Genomic DNA, 18,328 nt, shown 5'->3' on the forward strand with positions numbered 1-18,328 from the left:
AATCACTGAACATTAACGTACATAGAGGTAATACATTCGGTCTCTGGAAAGTACACCAGGTGCTGGACCTCAAAGCACCATCTGTCAATAGACAAGCGTTGACTTTACCACTTTTCCCAAATGTATTCGGACCAATGTAAATGATGTTAAAAAAAAATTCCAAACTTGGAAATAGCCATTTCCTAACTGGCCCAGAATAAGTAACTTTTTAAACAGGGTAAATAGAAAAGACTGATCTTATTCATTTTAGTTCCAATATACATTAAAGCTACAGGGACAGGCTAATAAGTTAGTCTAGTCTGGTGGTTTCTGAACATAAAAAAAAAAAATCCATGCAACCCTAACAGTCTTTAAATAAATACTTGTCCTGCTTTATCAATATACAATCTGCATCAAGCCTAAAATGTGACCCTCAATGTGGTCCCAGCTTTCGGAGGGTAAACTACAAATCAGTTACAGATCCGCATTGATCAAGGGAGTTTTCCTCATGGGGAGCAGTCTACCCTGATGAAACACCAGTATGATCACAACAAAATTTAAACTAGTAAGAAAAGTCCAAATGTAGGTGCTTCACTCAAACATTTACCATAGGCCCAGTATGTACAACAAACCATACAAGACAGTACAGGGAATAAGAAGATAACAAAACAGGGTATCTCTTCTGAAGTTTACAGTCTAATACTGGAGAAGTCAGCTCTTTACCAAACAAATGTTACTGTCTTTTTTATAACACAACGTTTTACTTTTTTCTTTTTTTAATTAAGTGCAATTGATGGAAAAAGTACTAATTCTGGCGCTGAATGACCTGGATTTAAATTCCAGCTCTGTCAGTGATTACCCGTAGGACCCAGAACAAGCAGTCACTCATCCTCTTTGTACTTTAAAACAAAGAATTGGACTAGATGAAAAGGGCCCTTCCAGCTGCAGATCCCACATCCCCTATGATCCAAAGCAGGTAACATTTCTGAATAGTCAGTGGAATTGGACAAGGGTTTATTCAATGGCTCCTATGTGCAAGGCCCCGGGTGGAGTGATGGGAATACGGAGTCAAAACAAAAGAGTCCCTGACCAGCAGCTGACATTTAATGTAAGGATACAACATGTAAACAGAGGCATATGATATGCAAAAAAGGAGACAACATCAACATTCAGAGGATAAGAAAAGGCTTCTTATAGGAGATGGTACATGAGTGAACTTTGAAAGAAGCCAGATATTTCAAGAAGTAGAGAGAGCTAAGGAAGGAAAGAATTCCCACATTGGGAAATAGCCTCTGCAAAGGTGGAGATAGACTGTTCAGTTCTGGGAATAACTGAGGCCAGTAGTTTGGCTGGAATATAGTGTGCACAAAGAGGAATAATCAGCAATAAACCTAGAGAGGTGGCCTAGAGCCTGCGGGTGAGGGGCTTTTTCTGCCAACATGAGGAATGTGGATTTTCTCCAAATGAAGGTCCTTGGGTAGAAGAGAAGCATGAGCTTAAGCTTTAGCAAGATTCTTTTGGCAGCTATGAGCACTGGAGAGGGGAAAGATTTGAGGCAGAGACTCATCAGCTATTCAATCATTCAACATGTATTTATTAAACACCTAATATATGCCAGACATTGCTAGAGATACCAAGGCGGGGGGGGGGGGGGGGGGGGAGAGAAAGAATCAAACTGCTAAGGAGCTGACGTTCTATCCCAGAAACAATTTGGCCACATACAAGTATATACAAAATAGAGAAATACAAGAAAGTTGTGGGGGAAAGCACTGGAACAGCTGGTGGAATCAGTCAAGGTCTTATGTATAAGGAAATGCTTGAGCTGAGCTTTGAATGAAATTTGGGATTCTAAAAGGGAAAAGAAAGGAGGATATGGAAGACAGCCTGCAAAGGCCCAGAAGAAGCAGATGAATGAGGATTGTCTTGGGTGAAGAATAGCAAGAAGGGAAATTTGGCTAGACCAAAGGGTGGGCAAAGGAGGATAATGTATAATCAAGTTGGAAAGGTCCATTGGAGCCATGTTGGAAAGAAAGGAAAGGGCCTTAAATACCAAATGAGAGTTGGGGTTTGACTCTACTGGTGATAGGGAGTCATTGGCATTTACTGAGTATGGGAATGGGATGGTCAGACCTGGGCTTAAGAAAAATGATTAGCAGCTGTATGGAAGGCAGATTGAGTCCCTGCCCCTTCAAGATGCTTACATTTGAATGGAAGAAAAAAATATACATAAATAGGTACAGAGAAGATATATATGGAGTAGATGACAAGTAGTCTTAAAGGGGGGAAGTACTAGCAATAGAAGGGACCGGGGAAGGACTTCTGCACAAAAGCGGAACTTGAGTTGAATCTTGAAGGAAGCCAGGAAAACTAAGAAGCAGAAGGGAGGAGGGACAGGATGCCATGTATGGGGCCCAGCCAGTGCAAAGGTATGGATATGGGAGATAATAATAACTGGAATTTATATCCCACTTGAAGGTTTACAAAGTGCTTTACAAATATAATTTCATTTCCTCCTCACAACTCAGGGAAGTGGGTGTTACTATTAGCCTGTATTTTTAGATGAGGAGGAGGAAACTAAGGCAGACAGGTTAAGGGGTTTTCACAGGGTTACAAAGCTAGTGAGCATCTGAGATCAGATGAACTCAAGAGATAATCCTGACACCTGGCTGTTAATGGAGTGTCAGGTGTGAGGAACAGCAAATAGGCAAGTGGAGCTGGATCATAGCGAGTGGAGAGGCATAAAATATAAGACTGGAAACATCAGACGGGACTGACATGTGGAGAGCTTTAAATGTCAGAGGTTTTTATATTTGATCCTGAAAGTAATAGGGAGTCACTGGCATTTATTAAGTGGCAGGGGGCTGAAGGGAAGGGAGCGATTTTGTGAAAAATCACCTTGGCAGCTGAATGGCAGATAGATTGGAGTGGGAAGAGACTTGAGGCAGGAAGGCCTATTAGGAAAGCCATCGAAATAGTACAAGTCAGGGGTGATGGGCATTGCTGATTAACTGGAAAGAAGAGGCTATATGAAATGTCTTAGAGGTAGAAAGGGCAGGATGTAGCAACTGACTAACTATATAGAGTGAGTGAGCATTTAAGGATGCCACTGAGGTTATGAACCTTGGTGATGGAAAGGATTACAATGCCCTGATCAGTGATAGGAAAGTTCAAAGAGGAAGGAGTTGGGGGCAGAAGATAATAAGTTCTGTTCTGGACATGCTGAGTCTGATGTGCCTCGGACAGCTGATTTGAAATGTCCAATAGAGAGCTTGTGATGTGGGACTGGAGCTTAAGAGGGACTGGGGGTAGAGAGATAGACCTGGGAATCATAGAGATGATAATTTCAGCCATGGGAGAGGTAAAAAAGAGGAACCAGAACAGGGCCTGAGAGGATATCCACAAATAGTGGGCAAGACATGGCTGAAGACTTAGCAAAGGAGATAGAGAAGATAGGTGGGAAAAGAAAAAGGATAGAGCAGTGTAACAAAAACCCAAAGAGGAACGAATGAGTATTGGGGAAGAGGTGATCTAGAATGTTAAATGCTACAGAGGACATGAAAGATGAGGACTGAGAAAAAGCCATTCGATTTGGCAATTAAAGAGATCATTGGTAATTTTGGAAAGAGCAGTTTCAGTTGAATAATGAAGCCATAGGATATGTTGCAGAAGGTTTACAAAAGAATGAAAGGGGAGCAAGTAGAGGTACTAAACACAGTCTGAATTTTAAAGTTTAGCTGAGAAGAGGAGGAAATAGATGGTTATACCTGCTGGGCATGGTTGGTTTTAGTGAGAGACTTTTTAGGGTGGGGAAAATATGGACATTTATTTACAGGCAGAAGGAAAGGAGCCCATAGACAGTGAGAGATTAAAGGTAAGAGACAACAAGGAATATAATGGGGGCAATCTTCTGAAGAAGTTGGGAGGGGAGGGGATCAAGGATGCATCCAGAGGGGTTGGTCTGGGCAAGGAGAAGAGCCACCTCTTCATCCAAGACCAGAGTGAAGGAGAAAGTAGTGGGGGGCAAAATGATGAGACAAGAAGAAAGAAGGGGAGCTTTTAGTGAATGTTCTCCATTTTTTCTATGAAGTCAGTCAGGTCAGGGGAAATAGCTTGAGAAAGAATTGAATGGTAGAAGGAATAGAGGTCATGGTGATGATAGTGGGGGCAATCTGCTGGAGAAGATGGGTGGGGATAGGATCAAAGTATTTGTAGCAGAGTTGGCTGTGGCAGTGAAAAAGCTCTTTATCAGGAGGATAATGGGAGATGAGGACCAGAGGAAAGCAAGATGAAAGAAAGAAGGGGAGAAGTGGGTTTTTTTAGGCAATGACTTCATTTTTTTCAATGACATATAAAGCCAAGTCCTCACCCTGGAGAAGGAGGGAGAGCTAGGGGCGGGGCGTGGGCAGAGAGAAGTGGTATGAAAGGCACGAGGGAAAAAGGGGTTTGGTACAGCCACTGTGGAGAGTAGGTTGGGGGATCAATTAGGAAGGAGAAGGGCAGCTAGATGGCACAGTGGATAGAGCACAGGCCCTGGAGTCAGGAGGACCTGAGTTCAGATCTGGCCTCAGACATGACACTTACTAGCTGTGTGACCCTGGACAAGTCACTTAACCCCAACTGCCTCACAAAAAAAAAAAAAAAAAAGGAAGGAGAAGGGTTGTCTTGCTCCAATGATATGCCAGTTGAGACCAGTGAGCATAAATGTGCAGTGGACTACGGCAACAGAGTTTCACGATTTCCTTCAAGTCTGCTCCATAGCATGTGAGACTAAGTGTAGGCAGTAGATGGTGAGAATAAAGCCAAGAATAGTGATAGGGCAAGGGGAAAGGGGCTTGAGAGCAGTGGAGAGTGTATGTAGAGCTGAACCAGTTTTGTTCATCAAGGGGTTGAGAGTGGGAAGTGAGGAAACTGTAGCCAGAGCAGGAGCCTGGGAAAATCCTGAGGCATGGAGCAATTGGTGGTGAGGACAAAGAATAGATTTAGGAGGAATAAGACATGAGGAGAGACCAAAAAAAAGTATTCTGAAATTTATTCAATATAGACTTGGAACACCTGTAAGTGATGGCAAGCTCACCTATGTGAAACTGATGTGGAGCTCATGAATATTGAGCTGTTCCATCAGCTCCCCCTACTGGTCCCTTTGCCTGAGCGGCTTAACACTCTGAGAGGACAGCTGATATTAGATGACAAATTTGTAGAGACATATCGAAAACCAAAATCTATGGTCCCTGCCTTTTGGAAGCTCGCAATCTATTTGGAAAGCTAGTAGATGCACGATTACAAAGTAAAATAACAGCAAATGCAACAAGCTCATTTTACAGGTGAGGAGCTGAGGCAAATAGGGTTAAGTGACTGGCCCACGGTCACATAGCTAGTAAATGTCTGAAGCTGGAGGAGTCTTCCTGACTCCAAGCTCATTGCTCTATCTACTATACCATCTAGCTGCCCATGATATAAATGCATCTTAAACCTGTGTGACTAGTATACAAGCATGGGGAAAGCTGTCATTGGATATTCAAGACATTGAATATAGAATTTTTTTAAAAGATTAATTTAGTAACATTTTAGATATATGGACAAAGTTACTAGATAAATCTGAGGAACATTTTGGAACTTCGGACTTTATTAAGTAGAAAACACAACAAATTAGATCATTTGGGGGTTATATTTATATTTATTTTATATTTATTTAAGGGCCTATAAGGTCACCAGGTCTTTCTATTTAGGAAGACAAGTGTTCTTTATCCGGCTGCTTTGTAAAGTAGGCGGTGCAATACTACATGCCATCTAGCCTCGTTAAGCACAGGACCAAGACTGTGAAGGTGTTAGAGCAGAAGACAGTGACACCACTGGTCAAGTGGAGAATAAATAATAGGTTTGGGAAGAGAAAGACACAGGGAGACACGATAGGATAGGTTGTAGTCAGAGGAATTAAAAGATCTGGATTACAGAGGCAGAGTACTTGCTAGGTGGCACAGTGGATAGAACACTGGCTCTGAAGTCAGGAGGACCTAAGCTTAAATCTCACTTCTGACACTTACTAGCTGTGTGACCCTGGGCAAGTCACTTAACCCTAATTGCCTCAAAACATCCGGGACCATCTCCAGTTGTCCTGCCATTGGACCCAGATGGCTTTGGGGGAGAGAGTGAAGTTGGTGACCTAGCACAGCCTTCCCTCACTTAAATCCAATTCACTGCAAGCCATGACATCACCCTGATGTCATGGTTCTCTTTGAGAGGACCAACAGATCACAGGAGTTGAAAAAGGTTAATGAATTGAGTGAAGGAGATGTTTGAAGGAAATATCAATATGAATGCTTAAGTCTCTAAAAAAGAGCAGGAAGTAAATAAGATGGGGGGGGGGAGTGCTCAACTCATTAAGAAAGGAGAGAGTTACTAGCTGTGTGACCATGGGCAAGTCACTTAACCCCAACTGCCCAGCAATAAATAAACAAACAAACAAACAAACAAATAAAGAAATAAGATGTGCACATTAAAAGAAAGGAGGGAGAAGGGGCAGCTAGGAGGCGCAGTGGATAAAGCACTGGCCCTGGATTCAGGAGGGCCTGAGTTCAAGTCTGGCCTCAGACACTTGGCACTTAATACCTGTGTGATCCTGGGCAAGTCACTTAACCCTCATCTCCTCCCCCCCCCCCAAAAAAAAAGAAAGGAAGGAGGGAGAAAAACTTGGGAGCACTTATGTAACTAACCAAGATTTATGGCCCTATTGCCAGATCATGGGATGACAGATTTAGAGCTGGAAAGGACCTTAAAAGTCATCTAGTCCAGCTCCCTCATTTAACACAGGAGAAAACCAAGGCCCACAGAGGTGAAGTGAATTGCCCCAAATGGGAAACACCAAGTGGCAGATCCAGAATTTGAACCCAGGTCCTCTGACTCAATATCTACAATTACTTCCAAAGCACCAAAATGAGTGAGCCCCAAAAGGAGCTGCTGAGGGGGGCAGCTAGGTGGCGCAGTGGATAAAGTACCGGCCCTGGATTCAGGAGGACCTGAGTTCAAATCCAGCCTCAGACACTTGACACTTACTAGCTGTGTGACCCTGGGCAAGTCACTTAACCCCCAATAGCCCTGCAAAAAACAAAACAAAACAAAACAAAAAAAGGACCTGCTGAGTAAGCTACCTCCCCAGTGACAAATGTCTATCATTAAGTCCTAATTTCATATATATCTTAAATGGTTCTAACAGTTAAAATATACACCACTGTCACTTACTAAACAAAGTGCTAAGTTTAACTGTACAGAATGATTCCATGCAAAGTTATGATCCTGACTAAATCTTTCCTTGATCAGTAAGTAATCTCATAAGTGGCATAAAACACTGAGAAAGTAGGCAGGTTTTTAGAGCAGTAGCTAATTAAGAAATTCAGAAAAGGGATTTGCTGAAAGGGAATTTTTACTTCATTATAAACCCTTTTATGTCTGTTTTCTATTCTCCCTCTTCAAAAAAGAAAACCTTCAGGGGCAAAGTCTGAAGGGGCTCTCTAAGGCATTTGACAAAGGACAAAAAATGTCAAGCTAACAAATATGGGGCAGTGCTTCAAGACTAGAAAATAATGGGAAAGAAAGTAGTGATGAGATAAGGAACAAAAGAATAAAGCTTTTCTAATCCTATGTTAAAAGCTCATTAGAGGCCAGAAGAAGAGTAACAGAACAGAAGCTACAAATATTAGCAAATTAAGAGTCAACAAAGTGAACAAAGCTTCTCAGAAAGTGCTTGGGAGGTAATTTAAGAGGAATTTAGGCATAAAAGCTGAATAGTCATTATAATGATTTTATAAAAGGAGAAGTATGGAGGCCAGAAAAACAGGTAATAGCAATAGGACAGCATGAGGGAAGAAACTTATCCTAAGACAACAAACGCAGAATTAAATAACTCATCAATTCCGTGAAATCTTAGCAAAGTGTAGAGACGTTACTAGAAGAATATGAAGCCTGTTTTGAATCTTACTTTATTAAACAGAAAAGTGTGAGAACAATCGTTTTAATATTTAAGGATTAGTCCTAAACAAAAACAACCAAGTATCTTACCCGAATGCAGAGCATTTGAGGGAATATCAACACGTGTATTTAAATCCCCAGATATAAGAGCAGGGGTTTGAGTGGATAAGAAGACTATGAGACAAATGACAAAGTTCTGAAAAGTGCGAAAATGCCCTGGTAACATAGAGAGCAGGATAAGGCAACAAAGACAGAACATGGGTTCATAGAGTTATTATAGAGCCTTAAGGGACTTCGGGAATCATTTAGTCCAACTTCCTATTTTAGAGAGGAGAAAAATCAAGGTACAGAGCAGGGAAGTGACTTGCATAAGGTCACAAAGGTAATTAAGATGACAAAGTGCCATTGCCCCATGGATGAGAGGTCAAAGAGTAGAAACAAGTAGTTCAAAGAAAAATTGCCAACAACTGACAGTCATATAGAAAAATACTCTACCCATGACATTTACTAGCTGTGTTGCCCCACAAAAAGAAAAGAAAAAAGAAAAATACTCTAAATCACTAAAGCAGAATGCAATTTAAGACACAAGTGAGTATTCCCCTCATACCAGCCCATCAGCAAATGTGACAAAATAATAACAACAACAATAATAGCTATCAGTTATATAGTACCTTAAGGTTTACACAGCACTTACTATGTGCCAAGCCAAGTGCTAAGCACTTTACAAATATATCTCATTTGATCCTCACAAGAACCCTGGGAGGTAAGTGCTATTATCATTCCCATTTTACAGAGAGGAAACTTAGGCAGGCAGAGGTTAAATGATTTGCCCAGGGTCACACAGTAAGTTCTGAAGTCAAATTTGAACTTGTCTTCCTGATTCCAGGCCCAACCATATTCACTGCACCACCCAACTATTCCAGTTGGAAATAGTCAATACTGAAGAGAAGTAATTAAAACAAAGATTATCAAAAAGTCATTGGGGGGGGCAGCTAGGTGGCGCAGTGGATAGAGCACCGGCCCTGGAGTCAGGAGGACCTGAGTTCAAATCCAGCCTCAGACACTTAACACTCACTAACTGTGTGACCCTGGGCAAGTCGCTTAACCCCAATTGCCTCACTAAAAAAAAAAAAAGTCATTGGGGTGAGGGCAGCTAGGTGGAACAGTGGATAAAGCACCGGCCCTGGATTCAGGAGGACCTGAGTTCAAATCCAGCCTCAGACACTTGACACTTACTAGCTGTGTGACCCTGGGCAAGTCACTTAAACCTCATTGCCCTGCAAAAAAACCAAAACAAACAAACAAAAAGCCAAAACAAACAAACAAAAAAGTCATTGGGGAGAAAGTCTGAAAAGTATTTAGGTACAAAATTTGAACAATGGCAGACAATTTATAATTAAGAACTTTTTTTTTTTTTGCAGGGCAATGAGGGTTAAGTGACTTGCCCAGGGTCACACAGCTAGTAAGTGTCAAGTGTCTGAGTCTGGATTTGAACTCAGGTCCTCCTGAATCTAGGGCTGGTGCTTTATCCACTGCTCCACCTAGCTGCCCCCAATTAAGAACTTTTACAAGCAGGCAAGGGTATAGAAGAGAAAGTAAACAGGCAATAGAACTAAGAGTTGTGATTAATCAATTCTAAGACATCAAACATACAATCAAACAATTCACCAATTAAAGGCAATGTTAGAAAAACTGTACAGAAATTATGAGAATATAAAGCATGTTTAAGCAGCTGTGAGAACCTTTTTAAATAGAAAATCTGAGAAATCAGATGTTTAAGTAATACTCCTAAATGGCCACCAGGTGGCACCTTTATGGGTTTGTTTTTGTTTTTGTTTTTGTTTTTGTCATAATTAAAAACCTCCGTAGCCCAATCATTCCTAGGCTGGAAGTACAGGGTGGGCCAAAAGTTACAAAGGGGTGATGATTTAATAACTTTTTGAAAACTATTTTTTCTTTACTTTTCACAATTTACAAGATTTTATTTTCCCCACATAATGTAAATCCATTTCCTATAGACACTGTTTACGATGCTATGGTATCATAAATTAAAAATAAAGGAGTTCTTAAATAGTCGTGATTTTTGGCCCACCCTGTACAAGGGCTACTCACAGGTCCAATTCCACTACTAATCTGTGTGGCAGCTTTGATTTGCTCCTTTCCATCCTGGGTAGGTTGACCCCTCCTAATGCAGTGCGGTGACCCCACTGTTCCAAAAGCCTCACCATACTGAAGTTGGACCTAGTGCAGACACCTGATTGCCTTAGACCACTAAAACTTAGCACTCCCTAAGCTCAGGAGAGCCATGAGATATTACAAGCATGTGCTACCACCCCTGACCAAGTGCTACCCTTTAAAAAACATAATGCTTTGCAGATTAACTGGCCCAATGGTACATGTCCATTAGCCTTGCTAACTGTGAGATTAAGATAAGAGAAGACAGTAAGGCCAGAGCAGTGATGCAATGGCAGAAGAGGGAGGGATGGAAGCACTGGATATTGAGGAGAAAGAGGAGGGAAGAGGCACAGGGAAGGACAGAAGAATAGGTTGGAGTCAGATGGAGGAATTTCAAAATTCTGGATCATGGAGGCAGAACATTTATAGGCAATGGTGAGAGTAGGGTAAGGCCTTATCTTGTGTGTGGCTGAGAAGTGATGAAGGTGGAGGTCACTAGAGTATTTGAGAGAATATTAGAATAGATATTTAAGTCCCTAAATAGAACAGCAGTTTACTGTTCAACGCAGGATACACGGTAAGTCCAAAAAACCAGAACGTATCAGGGAGGAGGGCATTGTGGTTGGGGCAACAGGAAAGACTTCATGTGCAAGGTGATGCTTGAGCTCTTTTTTTTTTTTTTTTTTAACTTTTTTTGTGGGGTAATGAGGGTTAAATGACTTGCCCAGAGTCACACAGCTAGTGTCAAGTGTCTGAGGCTGAATTTGAATTCGGGTCCTCCTGAATCCAGGGTCAGTGCTTTATCTATTGCGCCACCTAGCTGCCCCCTTGAGCTCCCTCTTGATGGAAGAAAGGGATTCTCTGAGGTAAAGGTGAGGGAGGAGGGAGCACACTCCAGGTATGGGAAAAAGCCAGGGCTGAGGCAGGGAGAGACGGAATGGACTTTTATGTGTAAGGAACAGAAAGAAGAGAAGTTCTGTGAAATGCCACAGTATGGAAAGGGGAGCTATGGGCAATGAGGCTGGAAAGAAAGGCTTGGGTCAGTGGGTTGTGAAGTGTTTGGAAAGTCAGACTTGTGGCAGGGAGGTGGAGGGAGAGAAAAAAGAAATGTTTGTTAATTGAAAATATATGTGTGCAGGGCAGCTAGGTGGCGCAGTGGATAAAGCACTGGCCCTGTAGTCAGGAGTACCTGAGTTCAAATCCAGCTTCAGACACTTAACACTTCCTAGATGTGTGACCCTGGGCAAGTCACTTAACCCCAATTGCCTCACTAAAAAAAAAAAAAGAAAAGAAAAGAAAACCTTGGGGCAGCTAGGTGGCACAGTGGATAGAGCACCGGCCCTGGAGTCAGGAGGACCTCAGTTCAAGTCCGGCCTCAGACACTTGACAACTTACTAGCTGTGTGATCCTGGGCAAATCACTTAACCCCAATTGCCTTGCCAAAAAAAAAAAAAAAAAAAGAAAGAAAGTATGTGTACAGCCTCAGACACTTGACACTAGCTGTGTGACCCTGGGCAAGTCACTTAACCCCCACTGCCCCGCAAAAGCAAAAAAAAAAAGAAAATATGTGTGTATGTGTATCTTTATATATATATATATATATATATGTATATATACACATAAACAATACACATGTGTGAGTAAAATTTAATTTCTAAAATTGAGAGAGAGGGCAAACAGAGCAGTTCATGTTTTATCCTAAAGGGAGCCATTGGAGTTAACAGATTAGAGGAGGGTCATAATCAGACCTACACTTAAAGAAAATTGCTTAGGCACCTAGGTGGCACAGTGGACAGAGAGCTAGGGCTGAGTCGAAAAGTCCTGAGTTCAAGTCCAGCTTCAGCCACTTATTAGATAGGCGACCCTGGGCAAATCACTTAACCTGTCTGCCTCTGTTTCCTCTTCTGTAAAATGGGGATGGCGATAATAGAATCAAATTAAATAATATTTGTAAAGCATTTAGCAGAGTGCCTGGCACACAGTAGGTGCTATATAAATGCTCATTCCCTTGGGGAGAGACTAGAGCCAGAAAGCTTGATTAAGGGGCTATTGTGGTCATCTAGGCCAGGGGGTCCTTAACCTGAAGTCTGTGAACTTGTTCTTTTCATATTTTCATAAAAGTATAACAACAGAATTAGTTTCCTTTATAAACTTGTGCATTTGATTTCATGCATTTAAGACATTACTTCGAGAACGTCAGCAAACTGCCAGAGAGGTCCATGACACACACAAAGTAAAGAACCCTGGGTCTAGGTGAAAGGTATGTAGAGTCTGAACCAAGATGCTGGATATGTGTGGAAAGAAAAGGGACCAGATGCAAGAGATGTGGCTGTGGAAGCAGCAACACCCGGCAGCTGACTGCTTATCCAGAAGGGGGAAGTGAGGAGGCTGGGCTGCCCCTACAGTTAAGAACCTGCGCAGCTAGAAGAAGGGGAGTGTCTTCAAGCCCAGGGCTAGGTAGGGAGGGAAGACAGATAAGTTCACTTTTGTACATGCTGAATGGAGATCTCTAGGACATCCATTTTGAAGCCTTCAATAGGTAATTGGGAATAATGGAACTGAAGAGAGAGGCTACATAGATCTGTGAGTCACCTGTAGAGACACAGGAATTGATGAGGTCACCTAGACAAAAAGTGGTTAAAGAGAATGGGAACCTGGACAGAGCCTTACGGAACATCCACCTCTGACTGCTGGTGAATAAGGACTGATAAAAATCCCCCCAAAACATCAAATTTGACAATTAAGGAATCACTAGTACCTTTAGACAGGGTCATTTCACTTGACTGACGAGGTTGGAAACTAGATTGTTAAGCACTGAGGAGCGAGTAAAAGCTGAGAAAGTAGAGGGAACGAGTGCAGACATATCCTGGAAACTGGGTTGAGAAAAAGAGTAGAAATACAAGATGATAATGGGGGATGATAGGGCTTAGTGAAGTTTTCTTAAGGATTGAGGGAGAGGAAGCCCTTGAGAGGGAGAGGTTAAAAATTAAAACGCTATGGTATAGTCTGCTGGAGAAGAAGAGATGGAATGGGATGTTTACAAATACAGGGGATGGATTTGGCAAGGATAAGGGCAACCTCATTACCAGAGAATGGGTAAAAGGAGGAAAGAGTGGAAGATCATGTCATAGGTCTTTGAGATGAAGAAAAGGTAAGAGGGAAGGGAAGCTCATGGTACATGACCTCAATTTTCTCAATCGAGCAAGGTTTGAGGTCCTCGGCTGATACTGGGGAGGAGAGAAGAGGTTTAGAATAGCTTCTGGGGGGAGTAAGATACAAAATCTATTAGGGAGAATAAAAGGATCACCTTCTGGCAGGGATGGCCCAACTGAAGTTGGAGAACACATTTATACTATACCAAGCTGGCACCATTGTTTGTCTGACTTCCTCCAGCTTTGCTCAGCAACTCACAAGTAGGAACAGATAACATAGAGTGCAGGGGTAATGTAGGACTAGGGTTCTGCAGGGGGATGACAATGGAACAAGGGATTTTAAAAGTAGACAGTAGAAAGCTGAATGAATTCACTACAGGGTATGACAAAATAAGGGGTTTTGGGATGCCCAGAGCTGGGTGCTCCTGAAGAGGATAATACTGGGATTGATTGGATTGACTTTGCTGATTAACTCACTTAAGGTTGACTTGATTAAAACCACACCTACCTGAGAGCCTGGCCCTCAGGGGGTGTGTTCTTTGAACCTGACCTGGGCACGTTCTGTTCATGGACAGCCCTCAAGTCCAGTGAACCAATAGATTTGGGTGATGCTGGCCAATTAGCTTGTAACGATGTGCAGGGATCACCTCTCCTCCGGAGCCAGAGGAAGCTTCCACTCTCAGTTTGGCTCTTGGACAGGCTCATGGTGGAGGACTTAGAGGAAGAAGCAGGCCAGGCTGAACTCTAGGCTAGATAGGCCTTTTCTTAACTTTCTGACCCAGGTGTTCTCTTTTTACTTATACTTGGTATGCTTTAATAAATGCTTAATGCCCCAAACTGGTGCTAAAGCTTCTAATTTATAAGTAACAAATATATTAGAAACCCCAGCTAACTTTCCCCAAACTTGTGACAGAAATAAGGCAACCACATATAATTTTACTTGCCACAAGGGTTGAGACTAGGAAAGAAAGCGAAGTCAAAACCACGGTCGTAACTTGAGAAAGGGCTGAGGGATGAAGGGGCTAGAGGTCAGGATGAGGCTGAAGACTAGTTTGAGGAGGGGTGAGGCATAGGGACAGATGGAATTACAGATGGTTATGGTCAGCTGGAGGAATGTCACAAATTTTGATTAAGGAAGTGGAAGGTAATGGTTTGATCATCCCTGTATGTGACAACTGAAGTAAAATGTCTGAGTAAGGTCAGGAGATCTGAGACAACTGAGGAATTCTGCATGTATTGAAAAAGGAGAGGCCGGAAGCCCAAGGGCTTCACTGGTATTTGGCATGTTGGGAGAAAGTGAGAAACTGAACAGACCCTCAGTGGCAACCTTATGGGAGGACATAGAAGCCAAGTGAGCAGGCTGGAATGAGCAGCAATCTATATGACTAGAGGGGGACATCCAAATCAGTATCACAGACCCATCTGATTATTTGAGAATACTCTTTCATGTGAATTTCTTTTTTTTTTCTTTCCTATCCCCCTAGAGATGGTTACCATGAGACACAAATTCCTTTTCAATTTCATTTTGCTTAAGCCTACTTAACAAATATATATATATTTTAGGGGGGATGGGGGGCAATGAGGGTTAAGTGACTTGCCCAGGGTCACACAGCTAGTAAGTGTCAAGTGTCTGAGTCTGGATTTGAACTCTGGTCCTCCTAAATCCAGGACCAGTGCTTTATCCACTGCGCCACCTAGCTGCCCCCAAGAATACTCTTTCTATTCCTGTTTTCTTACTCCTCAAAAAAGGAAAAGCCTTACTGATAAACTCTGAATGGGTGATTTGGCAAAGGATAAAAAACCATCAGGCTGATAAGTTTAGAACAGTGCTTCAGGAGAAGACAATAATAGGAAAGAAAACATGCAAAGATGGGATGGGGAATGAAAAAATAAAAATTCTATGACCCATCTATTAATGGAATCATAGGGCAGGAAAAAAAAGGAGTAAGATAACAAGAAGTTGTAAATGCAGAGTAGCTCAGAAGTCTTAGTGCAGTTTTAAGTTGATAGAGCTTACAGACCGAACTAGGACTTCTGGGATACCCCCTTTAAACAAACTAAGAATCAAGAAAACAAAAACAAGAATTATTGAAAAGAACTTGGGGGAAAATTCTAAAAAGAACGTGGGTATAGGGGCAGCTAGGTGGCACAGTGGATAGAGCACCGGCCCTGGAGTCAGGAGGACCTGAGTTCAAATCCGGCCTCAGACACTTGACACTTACTAGCTGTGTGACCCTGGGCAAGTCACTTAGCCCTCATCGCCCAACCAAAAAACAAAACAAAACAAAGAATGTGGGTACAAGAGCTGATGATGACAATTCATCATAAGGTTTTTGTCCCCCTCCAAAGGACATGTACATAGGCCAGAGAGAATACAGGCAATCTAAATAACCAAGTCACTTGTTAAGACTAAGATATAAGTCTTGAGAAAGATGCCAGAAACTTAACATTCTCCTAAGGCATTAAATAGAAAATCAAATAACTTATCAAAAATTTATTGACATCTTAGAAAAATGGACCAAGTAACTAAAAGAATTTGAGGCACATTTTGGAATTCAGTGACTTAGAAGAAATGAAGGGGAAAAGGAGTTTGTTATTTATAGATGACTTCCAATAGACCACTAGGTGTCGCTCTTTTAAAAGGTCTAACAGGCCCTTATCAGGCCGTTTTGAGCATTATAGACTTGTCTTAAATCTTGTTGCACCAAAAAAGTTAGAAGCTATTGCATGTGTTCCTAGGTTACAATCCCAGTTTAGCTTACAAGACAGACATAGAATAAATCACTTGATCTTTCCAAGACTCAGTTTCCTAATCATAAAATGAGGAAGTTAAAACTACATTGGAGTTCTTCATCTTTTTGTGACATGGACGCCTTTGGCAGTCTAGTAAAGACTATGGACTTCTATTCAAACAAATTTCATATCAATGAATTTCATATTAAAATATATTTACAGTTCCCAAATTTTATTTTATTTTTTTACTACACAAACCTCAAGTTCAGAAGCCTTAGAATAGATATCTCCAAGCTCTAAACCCTATGCCCCAATAATTGTCTTATACTTCTTTACCTCCCCCCCCCCACCCCCTGTGTCCTCAGCATGATGCTGGACACATAGTAAGCTTTTGCCTAGGTATATTATTTCATCAATGCATCACTACGCCCACTATTTCTGTCAGCTTTTCAAATCAAAGACCACATCTCTTTTGTTCTCTGCAACTTGTGTTATGAGCAATATGTTTTCTACCTAGTTTGGGGGCACCCAACCATTTTCTGGTAAGGCATCATGTTGAAGGCATCAACAACTGAATAGAGATGGACTAGATAAAAGCTGCAAGGTCCACAGATCAGGATATTCAGTCTTTTAAAGATCTAAAGTTAATGACCCCTCATGGAAACAGATAACTGTAGAGTGAGACAGTGCCTTCAAGACTAGCTAGTCAAGCCCCATCATTTTACTGAGCACCAGCAAAGCAGTGTCTTGTGGCAGAGCTGAGATCATAATACTGCCCTCCTGCTTCCTAGGCCAGCTTTCTTGCCACCCCACTCTAGTGTAATCAATATTTACAAATCTGTGAATGTTTTCACGAATAGCAAAACTGCATAGCACATGCTGCAAATCATTCTTGCCTTGGATTTCTGATATTTACGACTTATGTTGTTGGTTTTTCGATTTGGTCCAGCCCTATGATTCTGGTGGTGTTGGGAGTCTCTCTACTGATGTAGGATGGCAACTGTTCTGCAATGTGGAATATTAGTGTTTCCTGGAACACTGAAAAGTGACGTGACTTGCTCAGGATCACACAGTCACTTTGCATCACTTGAACCCAGGTTTTCCTGATCAAGATGATTAATATTGGTGATAATTTCCCAAACTGCTTCTAGCTTAGAATCCTATGATTCTGAGGTTATAGTTTTTGCATCAGTTCCTCACTAAGTGTTCCTGAAGCTTAGGTAGTTCAGCTAGCCAGTGTAACCCCAGCGACTGTCTCTGTGAAAGGCAGAGTTGGTAAGAGGTACTTGGTGCTCTCCGATACTTCCTCCTTCCTGGTTAGGCACAGAGCTGGATCCTTCCCAGACCTTTGCTATCTCCTACCTTTAACTTCGTGGTATTCTGGATAGTTCTCTAGGACTGTAGAGGCAGCTAGATGACAAAATGACTAGAATGCTGGGCTTGGAGTTAGGAAGACCTGAGTACCAATCCACTTACTAGCTGTATGATTGAGTCACTTCACCTCTGTTTGCCTCAGTTTCCTCAAATGTAAAATGCAGATAGGAATAGCACTTACCTCCCAGGGCTGTTATGAGGGTCAAATGAGATGCTATTTGTAAACGGCCTGGCACATAGTAGGCGCTATTTAAATGCAAATTACTACAATTGTTATTAAGTTACAGAGAATATGTTCACCAATCTGCATTGGTAGAGGGAGTTTGCTCCCCAGGCAGTTCCCTATGCCAATATAATTGCCCTTCCTAAAACAGCAGATAAGGGCAATGCTATGGATATAGTTTACCTAGGTCTTAGCAAATTGCTTATTAATATGAAAAAGATGGAGAGTTGTGGGTTAGGTTAGACAGTGCAATTAGATGGATTCAGAGCTGACCTGACTCCCCAAAATAGGCATTAATGACTTCCAATTAGCTTGAAAGGAAGCCTCCCATGGAGTGTTCCAGGGATCTGTGCTGTTTCACATTTTTATCAATATCTCAGATTGAAGCACAATTTGCAGATGACAAAAAGCTAGGAGGCATGGCTTATACACTGGGTGACAGGCTCAGCATCCAAAAAGATCTTGATAGATCTGGAAAATTGGGCTGAAGCTAGTGAGAACACTGTTCAATAGGAACAGGTGTAAATGAAGTCTTTCACTTGGGTTTGAAAAATCGATTTCAGAAAGTTCAAGACTAGGTGGCATGGTTAGATGATAGTTTATCTGAAAAGGACCTAGGGATTTATAACAGCCTAAAAGCTCAGTAGCTGTGATATGGCAGCCAAAAAACAAATGTGATGCTAGGCTAAATCGAAGGGCCTGGAAAATTCCAGGAACAAGGTTATGAGGC

The 18,328-nt window shown here is 41.8% G+C and overlaps 1 protein-coding gene across 2 annotated transcripts in view; it reads right to left on the reverse strand.

Annotated features, from left to right (window-relative positions):
• PABIR2 (PABIR family member 2) overlaps positions 1-18,328 on the reverse strand; it is a 99,017-nt gene that overhangs the window by 73,127 nt on the left and 7,562 nt on the right. The gene's annotated exons all lie outside the window — the stretch shown is intronic.

This window comes from Dromiciops gliroides, chromosome X (assembly GCF_019393635.1).
Source record: "Dromiciops gliroides isolate mDroGli1 chromosome X, mDroGli1.pri, whole genome shotgun sequence".
NCBI lineage: Eukaryota > Metazoa > Chordata > Mammalia > Microbiotheria > Microbiotheriidae > Dromiciops > Dromiciops gliroides.